General features: G+C 37.1%; 1 pseudogene; it reads left to right on the forward strand.

The window, feature by feature from the left end:
* Window positions 1–3,442: 3,442 nt before the first annotated feature.
* Window positions 3,443–10,466, forward strand: LOC103068457 (40S ribosomal protein SA pseudogene; annotated as a pseudogene).
* The last annotated feature ends 203 nt before the right edge of the window (window positions 10,467–10,669 follow it).

The raw sequence follows: 10,669 nt of genomic DNA on the forward strand, positions 1-10,669 counted from the left end.
TTACAAGGATTTAAAAGATATTATATATTGCATAGCAATAAACCCATTCTTGGTGTAAGTCTGTTAAATACATTTAGGAAGCCTGATGGGTTCCCCTGAATTTCCTTTCTACTGTTTTCTATTGAAATCTCACAATTATGAGCTCCAATAACTACAGTGTTATCACCATAGCTATATGATGAACGTGCAGCAGATCTTTTCAGTAGAACCGACTCCTTCAGAGAAATAATTATCATTGGGATGTATCCATATGACAGTAATTTGTATTTAAAAATGGAAAAGTATAATTGAGTAGTTCAGTGATTGTTTAAAGCAGAGTAAATATCACGATGAAACACATGAATAATACCAAGCGTATAAAGCATCAACTCTTAGTTGGCTTCATAATCCAATTTGGCTTATCTTTTCTTGTAGAGTGAACTCCTGGGGAGAAATACACATTTGTTTTAGTATGCCATCTTTTTGCGTGTTCAATTAAAACGCAGAAAGAAGCTGGATCAACTCATATGTTTGTGGGCAGTCCTCAGAGTTTCCATAACTGATTGAAACTCTTCTGATAAAAGTTTCTGCATCAAGGCTGAGTCACTCACTCAACTCTATTTCTCAGTTACTTTCTTGGCAAGAAAAATATGTTTTTGCATGCAAAAACTAGTGTTGTATTTATTTTTTTATTTTTATTTTTTGTGGTATGTGGGCCTCTCACTGTTGTGGCCTCTCCCGTTGCGGAGCACAGGCTCAGTGGCCATGGCTCACGGGCCTAGCTGCTCCGCGGCATGTGGGATCTTCCCGGACTGGGGCACAAACCCGTGTCCCCTGCATCGGCAGGCGGACTCTCAACCACTGCGCCACCAGGGAAGCCCTAGTGTTGTACTTAATTATCTCTGAAGACACAATACATCAATACAATTTTAATTAAGAAGTTTTTCATGTATCTGGGAAGTAATCTGTTCAGATAACTTTTGAAACTTTTAGGTAACAAAGACAACTGCTGGCAATGTTTTAATGTATTTTTTCCCCCTTCTTTATTTTTTTCTATTTAGTGAAACAGAACACAATATTCTTTTGATGATGCACATTGATTCTATTTAGCTATGAAAAAATATAAACATATATAACATATACATATAAATCATATATCTCTACATGTCCATAACAGTGCTGTCCATATGTAAGAACTCCTCTTTTGTTTTTCAAATAAAACAATAAATTCCAATTTAAAAAAATTCAATATTAGATTTATTACAATTCACCTATATTCTATATTACTCTTTTTCTGTAATGTGTGTGCAAATCTATGAGTATTTTAGGCTTTATTTGGAATTGTGGAACATGGTAATATTGACTGGAAAATAACTCAGAATCATGATTTTGTCATTTTAGGATAATATTATAAGAAACTGAGCTAACTCTTGATGTATTCATAACATCAAGAGAAATAATATGTCCGAATACTTCAGCAACTATTAAACACAATTCAACTATAAGGTAAAATGACTAACTTTAATACTAAAGTCAGTATGCTTACTGGAACCTGTAGGTTTAATGCAAAAACTGGTATAATCTTGAGCAGGTAGCTGTAGTAAGAAGAGGTAAGAGGTTTTAGAAAATAAAATAAGATCTAAGCTTTGAATTTATTTCTAAGATAAACTGAAAGAGGATGTTACTTCATTGTGCTAAGAATAGGTTAAGTTCTCAGTATATCACTTCTTAAAAAAAAGAACTGCTGAATACCATCATTTAAGTAATGAGATTTTCATTAAAAAGTACATTTGTCAATATATTTGTTAAAATACATATTAATTGCATATATTTTTGGCTGTTCATTTTCAAAGAGAATTATTGCTAATATCACTGCTTTTAGGGAGAAAATGAGAATCTGTCTTGGTCCTTTAAAATACCCTAGAAAAAAATAAAAGCTTTTATAAATATCAGTAAAGCATGAAAGTTAAACCAATGTCAAATAAATGATCACTTCAGTAATAAATGAAGTGAAAATTTAAGCTCATTTATTTCACAAGACGATCAATATCTTTCTTATAAGCTATCACATCTTTACTACTAATGATATATCATTTTTAGGAGGTCTCAGCTAAATACATATTTCTGTTTTTTTCTTAGATTTTGTTTGTTTTCCAAAAAGCTGCAACTGACCTAATCTTTTTTGCCTATTCTGATCTCACCTTTCAAAATACAAATGAAAACTACTTATATCACTCCCCAACAAAAAAAGATCCTGCTTTTACTTCCCATAAAATATAGAGAATTTGGAAACTGTTACCTGGAAGAACGGATTAGAAAACTTAAGTATATGCTGTCTGATTGCTACTTCCTTCTTGATCTTCCAGTGTGATTTTGATTCCATTTACCAAACATGCTTGGAAGGTGAGAAAGAATAGAAAGCAAATGGTTGTCCTATGTGCCAGAATTCTATATTCTGGTCCTAGCCTGGTTCACTAAACCCAAACCAACTATGTCACCAACACAGCTTTGCCTTGGCTGGGTACCAAGCATGCCCACAGCCTCTATTATAGTGTGAGTATAGGTATTTGCATGGGGGTTGGGGTGGGGATGGGGATTGGAATAGGAAGCAACCTTTGTCTTAACTAAATTTAATATCTTAGTTTTGGAGAAAGTAAAAACACATTTTACCATGTAAAAACATTGCTAGGACCACTCCAAGACTTAAAAAGGCCTGTCCAAGTGAAACCTAAGGTAACTTCATGGTAAATTTTCCTTTGTAAACTACAGAATTAAAAACTGTGAGTTGGGGCTTCCCTGGTGGCACAGTGGTTGAGAGTCTGCCTGCCGATGCAGGGGACACGGGTTCGTGCTCCGGTCCGGGATGATCCCACATGCCGCTGAGCGGCTTGGCCCGTGAGCCATGGCCGCTGAGCCTGTGCGTCCGGAGCCTGTGCTCCACAATGGGAGAGACCACAACAGTGAGAGGCCCGCATACCGCAAAAAACAAACAAACAAACAACAAAACAAAACAAAAACCTGTGAGTTGCTTCCTGTTGAAGTCCCCAGTGCCAGCCTGGTAACAGTCAGAATTTCTCTTACTACCCCTGTAGCTAGAGTTCAAGATCATTCAAGAATCTGTTTGTAATGATTTCAAACTACTTGTTATTAATATTAGTGTACTAATACTAATAAGGTTAGTGCTGTTAATATTATCAGTATAATAAGTATACTAAAATAATATATTAGCAGTAATAATGTTGGATTATTAGTGTCACTCTCACTTAAGCATTCCTTGTTAAGGAATAGTTCTGGAGTAAACCGATGCTTGGTTTATGCAAGTGTTTTCACCTGTGAAACAGGCTTAATAGGCATTTTACAAGTCTTAAATATCCTGGGTGTAGGAATTCAGGGAGTTGTTTTTTAAGTCTTCATTCTCAATACCATACAAGCCACAATTTCAGATCTAAAAAGTCATGTGACAATGTGTTTAGATGGGTAAGTTCATATGTACTGCAGACTGAATTTCCTTATAGTAAGTAAAAGTGAAATGGTTGTATGGAAACCATTATAGTATACTAGAAAAATTACAGGCTTTGGGGCCAGGGAAAAATCAATTCAAATTCTGTTTTGAATTTGAAATTTTCCATATACTAGCTACTTAGCCTTGTCACCTTTGGCAGATGAAGAAAATAATGCCAACTTATAGCTTTATTGAGGGGGTTAAAAAAGTAATTCGTCTGAAGCACCTAGATCAATGCCACAGAATAGATGGAAAATAAATATTATATAACTTCCCTCTGCTTTCTTCACATTAGCAGATAAACTATTAAACATTCTTTTTCTAATCCAGAAATAATTTAAATGTATGGTGCATGAAGATTTTAATACACTCAGCCTTTAATGACTTCTTATTCTTTCATTAAATTGAAAATAGCAATCATATAAAACACTATGCTATTTTATTTTATTTTTATTTATTTATTTTTTTGCGGTATGCGGGCCTCTCACTGTTGTGGCCTCTCCCGTTGCAGAGCACAGGCTCTGGACGCACAGGCTCAGCGGTCATGGCTCACGGGCCCAGCCGCTCCACGGCATGTGGGATCTTCCTGGACCGGGGCACGAACCCGTGTCCCCTGCATCGGCAGGCGGATTCTCAACCACTGCGCCACCAGGGAAGCCCACACTATGCTATTTCAAAGTAAAGCAAACAAAATTGCAGATATAAAAAAAGAAACATTCTTCTGATGTACTGTGAATTAAGTTTTACGTAGGCAGCATTGAGTTTGGAGTCAGAAAACAACGTTTTTGAAAAACTCAAAGCTCATCGATTGGGGAAAAAAAATCAATGATAAGTTGTAGACATAGCTACTTCAGTTATCATTCATATTAGATAGGAAACCATGTGGAAGAAGTGGGGGCAAACACTACTTCAGTAACTCAGATCTTAGAATCAAAATGTGGTGATGGAAATGGCACCTATGAGAGTTAATGAAACACTAGGACACCTTTATTGTGCAAACACTCTAGAAAAGAAATGGAATTGAATATCACACTTGTGCCATCAAAATGTAATTCTCAAGGTAGTCAGCAAATCATATACCTGAATTTTGTTCTCAAATTTGGGGCATGAGAGCACGAATCAGAACACAAGATTCTCAGAAACAATTTTACACAGTCTTGATGAGCATATAGACTACTATCCTGAAAATAGGAGGTCTTGCCTGAATAATCTCAGTTGAATATATAGGCACATTCTTTAATCTCAACAACTAATACTGGCATAATAGGGTTGATACAGTTGATTTAAGACATATCCGCAAGACACCATGTATAAGTGACACTGCAGAAATACAAAGGATCATGAGAGATTACTACAAGCAACTATATGCCAGTAAAATGGACAACCTGGAAGAAATGAACAAATTCTTAGAAAAGCACAAACTTCCCAGATTGAACCAGGAAGAAATAGGAAATATAAGCAGACCAATCACAAGCACTGAAATTGAAACTGTGATTAAAAGTCTTCCAACAAACAAAAGCTCAGGACCTGATGGCTTCACAGGTGAATTCTATCAAACATACAGAGAAGAGCTAACACCTATCCTTCCTTCTCAAACTCTTATAAAATATAGCAGAGGGAGAAACACTCCCAAACTCATTCTACGAGGCCACAATCACCCTGATACCAAAACCAGACAAACATGTCACAATAAAGAAAACTACAGGCCAATATCAGTGATGAACATAGATGCAAAAATCCTCAACAAAATACTAGCAAACAGAATCCAACAGCACATTAAAAGGATCATACACCATGATCAAGTGGGGTCTACCCAAGGAATGCAAGGATTCTTCAATATACGCAAATCAATCAATGTGATACACCATATTAACAAATTGAAGGAGAAAAACCATATGATAATCTCAATAGATGCTGAAAAAGCTCTGACAAAATTCAACACCCGTTTATGATAAAAACCCTCCAGAAAGCAGGCATAGAGGGAACTTACCTCAACATAATAAAGGTCATATATGACAAACCGACAGCCAACATTGTTCTCAATTGTGAAAAACTGAAACCTTTTCCACTAAGATCAGGAACAAGGCAAGGTTGCCCACTCTCACCACTATTATTCAACATAGTTTCGGAAGTTTTAGTGACAGCAATCAGAGAAGAAAGAGAAATAAAAGGAATCCAAAACAGAAAAGAAGAAGAAAAACTGTCACTGTTTGCAGATGACATGATACTATACAAGAGAGTCCTAAAGATGCCACCAGAAAACTACTAGAGCTAATCAATGAATCTGGTGAAGTAGCAGGATACAAAATTAATGCACAGAAGTCTCTTACATTCCTATACACTAATGATGAAAAATCTGAAAGAGAAATTGAGGCAACACTCCCATTTACCACTGAAACAAAGAGAATAAAATACCTAGGAATAAAACTACTTAAGGAGACAAAAGGCCTGTATGCAGACAACTGTAGGACACAGATGAAAGAAATAAAAGATGATACAAACAGATGGAGAGGTATAGCATGTTCTTGGATTGGAGGAATCAACATTGTGAAAATGACTATACTACCCAAAGCAATCTACAGAGTCAATGCAATCCCTATCAAACTACTAATGGCATTTTTACAGAACTAGAACAAAAAATTTCACAATTTGTATGGAAACATAAAAGACCCGAAATAGCTAAAGCAATCTTGAGAACGAAAAATGGAGCTGGAGGAATCAGGCTCCCTGACTTCATACTATACTACAAGGCTACAGTAATCAAGACAGTATGGTACGGGCACAAAAACAGAAATATAGATCAATGGAACAGGATAGAAAGCCCAGAGATAAACTCACTCACATATGGTCACCTTATCTTTGATAAAGGAGGCAAGAACATACATTGGAGAAAAGACAGCCTCTCAATAAGTGGTGCTGGGAAAACTGGACAACTACATGTAAAAGAATGAAAGTAGAACACTCCCTAACACCATACACAAAAATAAACTCAAAATGGATTAGAGAGCTAAATGTAAGAGTGGACACTATAAAACTCTTAGTGGAAAACATAGGCAGAACACTGTCTGACATCAATCGCAGCAAGATCCCTTTTGACCCACCTCCTAGAGAAATGGAAATAAAAACAAAAATAAACAAATGGGACCTAATGAAACTTCAAAGCTTTTGCACAGCAAAGGAAACCATAAACAAGATGAAAAGACAACCCTCAGAATGATAGAAAATATTTGCAAATGAAGAAACTGACAATGGCTTAATCTCCAAAATATACAAGCAGCTCATGCAGCTCAATATCAAAACAACAAACAACCCAATCCAAAAATGGGCAGAAGGCCTAAATAGACATTTCACCAAAGAAGATATACAGATTGCCAACAAACACATGAAAGAATGCTCCACATCACTAATCATTAGAGAAATGCAAATCAAAACTACAATGAGGTATCACCTCACACTGGTCAGAATGGCCATCATCAAAAAGTCTACAAAAAATAAATGCTAGAGAGGGTGTGGAGAAAAGGGAACCCTCTTGCACTGTTGGTGGGAATGTAAATTGATTCAGCTTCTATAGAGAACAGTATGGCAGTTCGTTAAAAAACTAAAAATAGAATTACCATATGACCCAGCAATCCCACTACTGGGCATATACCCTGAGAAAACCATAATTCAAAAAGAGTCATGTACCACAATGTTCATTGCAGCACTATTTACAATAGCCAGGACATGGAAGCAATCTAAGTGTCCATCGACAGATGAATGGATAAAGAAGATGTGGTACGTATATACAGTGGAATATTACTCAGCCATAAAAAGAAACGAAATTGAGTTATTGGTAGTGAGGTGGATGGACCCAGAGTCAGTCATACAGAGTGAAGTAAGTCAGGAAGAGAAAAACAAATACTGTATGCTAACACATATATATGGAATCTACAAAAAAAAAAGAAAAAATTGTTTTGAAGAACCTAGTGGCAGGGCAGGAATAAAGATGCAGACATAGAGAATGGACTTGAGGACACGGGGAGGGGGAAGGGTAAGCTGGGAAGAAGTGAGAGAGTGGCATGGACATATATACACTACCAGATGTAAAATAGATAGCTAGTGGGAAGCAGCCACATAGCAAAGGGAGATCAGCTCAGTGGTTTGTGACCACCTAGAGGGGTGAGATAGAGAGGGTGGGAGGGGGATGTAAGAGGGAGGGGATTTGGGGATATATGTGTACATATAGTTGACTCACTTTGTTATACAGCAGAAACTAACACAATATTGTAAAGCAAATATACTCCAATAAAGATGTTAAAAAACAAAAGATACCATGTATAACATAGTTCTTACCAAAAAGTATTGACACAAGTGTTTGATATTTCACAAAATTTCTTATTTGTCTCTGTACAGATCAGAAAGAATGACAAGTCCATTTAGGATATTAACTGGAGTCTCTGCAGAATTTAAAATTTCATTGTTTTATTTTAACCAAAAAAATGTTCTCTGCCTAAAGATTATCACTTTCTTAGATGCCTTAACTTTTCCCTTGTTTCAGTCATCAACAGTGGGAACTGATTTCTTTTTTAAAAAATTAACATTTTTTCACAAATGTTAAAGCATATGGAAGAAAGAGTAAATGCACAAATTGTGATGCAAATAGTAGGTGATCTGGGGGTTAACTTTGTAGCCAAGGGCTGATATAGTGCATGAGATTTAAATATGAACTTTATCCCAGTTCTCAAGGAGGTAGAATCATAAATAATACACTTAGATTTGCTTTTGGTTTAATGACAATGCATTAATTAAATTCAATGAAATAATCATCAGCACATTTGCAAATTTAGAATTGAAGCATTTTTATCTGTGCTTGTCTAAATTCCCTAAGATACCAGTAAACCGTAAGCAGTTATTACACTTTGTTTTTCATATATATTTTTTATTTTGTAATTATTGTTTTCTCAAATTGTTTATGTCATGCCCAGTTTTAAATAGATAGCTCTACAGAATATAGGGAGATAGGATTTAACCCACGATATCCCACCAGTGTGTTAGTTCCTCTACTTCAAACGTGATTCTGAGCTGGTCGTGCCCTTTAAAGGTAAGCCTTTCTGCCAAGGCACTGTTGCCTCATTTCAGTGTCGTCTTGATTACTGGATGTATTGGGTATGTTCCTGCTGTATCACTACTTGCCTCAGTTTTATCCATTGCTCTTGTTAAACTGATTTCACCATACCTTGCTCCTAATAACTGGTTTATTTTTGTCTTAGAGTTGATTTTTTTTCTTTAACATTTGTATGTTTATTTCTCTTCCATTACCCTCTGTCCATCCTCACTAGTATTTCCTGGGGTTTCCTGGGTCTTTTTCTCATTGTTTTGAATGATAATGAATTATAAAATTGTTTACAATTGACTAGAAAGTAATTTCTCCATTTCGTTTATACTCTTTATGACAGTATGATGCCAGTTAAAACAATCGGGATATAATTTGCAGTTGGCCTTGTTGCCAGAATATTAAAATTGTAAAATACTGATAATTCAATATATAGCTGTGAAGATTTCTATAGCTGTCTATATGGCATAATTTCTTTTTATAGATTATAAAAATTATAGGGTATCTCTAGGGGGTACAATTAATTTCTTTCCATCTCTTCTTTACCACGGCAAAAGTATTTCTAAAAAGACCTATATTAATTTTAATAGGAAAATAGAATGTTTTAAATTAAAATAATTTGTAGATTTAAATTTTTAAAAGTGCCTAGAAATTAGGAAAAATAAAAATGGTGCTACATACCTAATATCTTGGAGGAATAATACTAAAATACTCAAAAGTATTTTCTTTGGAATCAGATAGTCTCCTTAGTCACTGATTCAATGAACTCAAGATTTCTTATAGCATTTCTTGTGGGATGAGGTTACTCACTTTCCTTATATTTGCTTTTGTTTTCTTATTTGCTGATTAATGTGTGTGTGTGTGTGTGAGTGTGTGAGAGAGAGAGAGGGAGGGAGGGAGGGAGAATGTTTTGTTTCAAAGTTTCAAATTCAAGGGACTTTTTTTTTGTTTTCATTTAATTGGCTATCCTGATGCTGGTTACTCTTTGGTGCTTAAAAAAAATGGACTCACCTTTTTGCGCTACCCAGAGAGGGGTCTTGGCAGTGTCTTGGTTTCTGTGATAACTTAAAGGGAAACTTTCATAATATCTGGAGCCCGTGATGTCCTGCAAATGAAGGAGGAGAATGTCCTTAAATCCCTTGCAGTGGAGATTTAGGTGGCACCAACCGTGACTTCCAAATGGAACAGTACATCTACAAAGGGAAACGTGATGGCATTTACATAATAAATCTGAGGAGAACCTGGAGAAACTTCTGCCAGCTCGTGCCGTGGTTGCCACTGAAGACCCAGCTGATGTCACGGCCATGTCTTTCAGGAATACTGGTCAGTGAGCTGGGCTGAAGTTTGCCGCTGCCACGGGATCTGCTCCCATTCCTGGCCGCTACTCTCCCGGAACCTTCAGTAACCAGATCCAAGCGGCTTTCCGAGAACCGAGACTTCTGGTGGTTACTGATCCCGGAGCTGACAACCAGCCTCTCACAGGGGCGTCTTGTCACCATTCTGTGTAATACTCTCTCTTCCGTGCTCTGTGGTCACTGCCACCAGTGCAACAGAAAAGGAGCCCACCCAGTTCGTCCGATGTTGTGAGGCTCGCCTGGGAGTTTCCACGCATGCGCCGTGGCACCGTCTCACGTGACCTCCCTCAGGCGGTCAGCCTGATCTCTGTTTCCGCAGAAAACCGGAAGAGATTGAAAAGGAAGAGTAGGCCGCCTCTGAAAGCCTGCGCCCAAGGAGGAATTTCAGGCTAGGCGGACTGCTCCAGCTTTCAAGTTTACTGCTCTCCAGCCCGAGGGTGCAGACGGGCCCGAAGGCCTGCTGGTCCCCTCTGTGCCTGTGCAGCAATTTCCTACTGAAGCCTGGTCTGCAGCTCTGACGGGTAGGAATTTCCATTGAGGGTCTTAAGCTGTTTTTCTGTAGACTCTTTAACAGAAAATGGAAATAAGGATTGATGGAAAAGAAACAGTTTATTACAAAAAACCCCCACAAAAACCACCATACAACCCGTCTAGCAATTATTGGTAGTCTAAATGATGTGCTACAGAAATCATTCTTCCCAAGACTCCCTGTTTATTGGGCCACTTACTAGGGATTGCTTT

This window comes from Lipotes vexillifer, unplaced genomic scaffold, assembly GCF_000442215.2.
Source record: "Lipotes vexillifer unplaced genomic scaffold, Lipotes_vexillifer_v1.1 scaffold614, whole genome shotgun sequence".
NCBI lineage: Eukaryota > Metazoa > Chordata > Mammalia > Artiodactyla > Lipotidae > Lipotes > Lipotes vexillifer.